This window comes from Anopheles coluzzii (genome assembly GCF_943734685.1).
Source record: "Anopheles coluzzii chromosome X unlocalized genomic scaffold, AcolN3 X_unloc_71, whole genome shotgun sequence".
Taxonomy (NCBI): Eukaryota; Metazoa; Arthropoda; class Insecta; order Diptera; family Culicidae; genus Anopheles; species Anopheles coluzzii.
The window spans coordinates 10,001-12,500 of record NW_026054504.1 but is presented as its reverse complement, the minus strand read 5'-3'; positions in this window follow the sequence as shown (position 1 = coordinate 12,500).

Sequence of the window (2,500 nt, the reverse complement as noted above, 5' to 3'; positions counted from 1 at the left end):
GAACCGAACGGCGCCTCTGCGCGATGTACAAACAAGCTCAACAGGAACCTCGTATCGGCTGCCGAGCCGGAGCTCGAACAACTTGGACTTTCACCTCTAATTTATATCAACTCACCACTCCCCGAGGGATCCGCAGAATTGCTTCTGGGTCCCGTATCGTTATTTGCGATTCGTGTTTGCATTACACTACATTGAACTATTCCAACTTGTTTATCCGCATGGCGAACATTTGCTGCATTGAACATTAAAGTTCCACTTCGCTCTCCCCTACGTGGGTCTGAGCTTCACTCTCAGGGAAAAAATATGCCACATTGGTTAGGGAAACCCGGTTTCATCACGCTATGTGCCCTGCACCACCAGCTTAGCGTGAATGCTTCGAGTTTCCCTAAGAAGTTCGATTGGTCTTGCAGAGTTTAAAGACAACGAAGCTTAGTTTCAAGCAATGATTTAATATACGCGTATTAAAAACCCTTAACTGTTACAACTTTTATGCTTGAAACCATCGCAACGAAGTCTTTGGGTCCGTAGACCCGTGATGTACTGCTCCAGGAAACGTTTTGAAAGAGTGGAAACTCAAAATCATAGGTTAAGATCATCGGCAGAACCCACCAGACACCACTTTTGCTTCATAAGTTCGGCCTATAGTCATATGACGATTTTCATCGGGGAGGGGACGTATGACCCAAACGGGGGCTTATATGACCCACGGACACTGCAAACCATGCTCCTACGACTAAATAGAGGTTAAAACTACGATTTGGTGAAATCTTCATTTTTGACCTCGGAGCAAGGTACCTTCCCTATAGTAGGCAATGAGTAAATGATCATAATCCCAGGAGGGCAAAAAATGGGAACCCGAGAGGAAAGCGCTGTTGGCGCGCCTAAGCTAGTGGCCCGTAGAGTAAAAAGGGTACCCCCAACAAAGTTGTCGTTTCACGTTCTGGTTTCACTTTTCATCATCTAGGGTGCGTTCCTGACACGTTTTGAGGGGTTTTAGCAAAAAAAAATTTTTCGACTACTCGAGCTCTCTGGCCCGTTCGGTGCACATTTTTGAAAAAAGCTAGGGAGCTGCCCCTAGGTTCGGGGTGTCACAAAATGTTGAAAAGTGGTCGAAAAACCACTATCCAGAATCGGATGTAGAATCGTTAGACGAACTTAAAATTGTTCTACGACACCCATCTGCGACGTTTAGTATTCGAGATATAGCACTTTGTAGGTCTGACCGAGCAATTTTTGTTCCGCGCACTTTGTGCACCGTACACTTTGATGTTTGTATGAAAAAGTACCCTACCTAGGGACGCGTAGAGCAAATTTGTACCCCCGGGCATGTTGTCGATTGACATTCTGGTTTCACTTTTCATCATCTAGGGTGCGTTCCTGACACGTTTTGAGGGGTTTTAGCAAAAAAAAATTTTTCGACTACTCGAGCTCTCTGGCCCGTTCGGTGCACATTTTTGAAAAAAGCTAGGGAGCTGCCCCTAGGTTCGGGGTGTCACAAAATGTTGAAAAGTGGTCGAAAAACCACTATCCAGAATCGGATGTAGAATCGTTAGACGAACTTAAAATTGTTCTACGACACCCATCTGCGACGTTTAGTATTCGAGATATAGCACTTTGTAGGTCTGACCGAGCAATTTTGTACTGAAATGTATGGTGAACATGTAATTCATTAAATAACATTGACTTGCATCGTGCCCTACTTCATCGGCACAGCTGTTATTGAATATCTTTAGTGGAAATGGATTGAGTTTGACCATTTTAAGCCCATTTCCTATGCCGTGCACCAACATTGTGTACCGATCAGGGAAAGTACGCTACGTACGCGTTCATGGATGTCGATGTTGGTACAAGTTGCCTTTCGGGATAGCCGTGCACCAAAACTGTGTACCGATCAGGGAAAGTACAAGACGGAGGGTGCAGCTCGAGCGTACGCGTTCATAGATGTCGATGTTGGTACACTTGCACCAAAATTGTGTACCAATCAGGGAAAGTACAACACGGAGGGCGCAGCCCGGGCGTACGCAATCATGGATGTCCATGTTGATACAATCTACGTGTACGTACCTAGTTTTTGTAGGAAAAGTTGCAATTAAGTGCTTGCATGCTTAAAATGCTCATCTCAACCGGTCACCTTTTGGCCTGCCCTTTTATAACAGAAACCTAGAAAGATACTCGAGATTTTTGTGTTTTTCCATTCGCCCGGGACGACGAAATGAGCTATGTGCACATCGTGCAGAAAATTGTCTTCGCCACGCATGTTTTTGTCCATCCACTCATATAATCACCCGCATTTGTGTTCAACACGGACGGCGCAGCCCGAACGAACGCGTTAATGTTTATGTTTGTACACACTGCTTGTACGATTCTAGGATTTGGTAATTGCGTCACAGTGCCCGACCGTCGCGGACACCATTCTTGGACAGAAGTCCTAGTACGTAGAGTACTTTCCCTAGGTATGTGCTCGTTCGTGACTATCGTTGCGTGCTTACGGACACGCTTG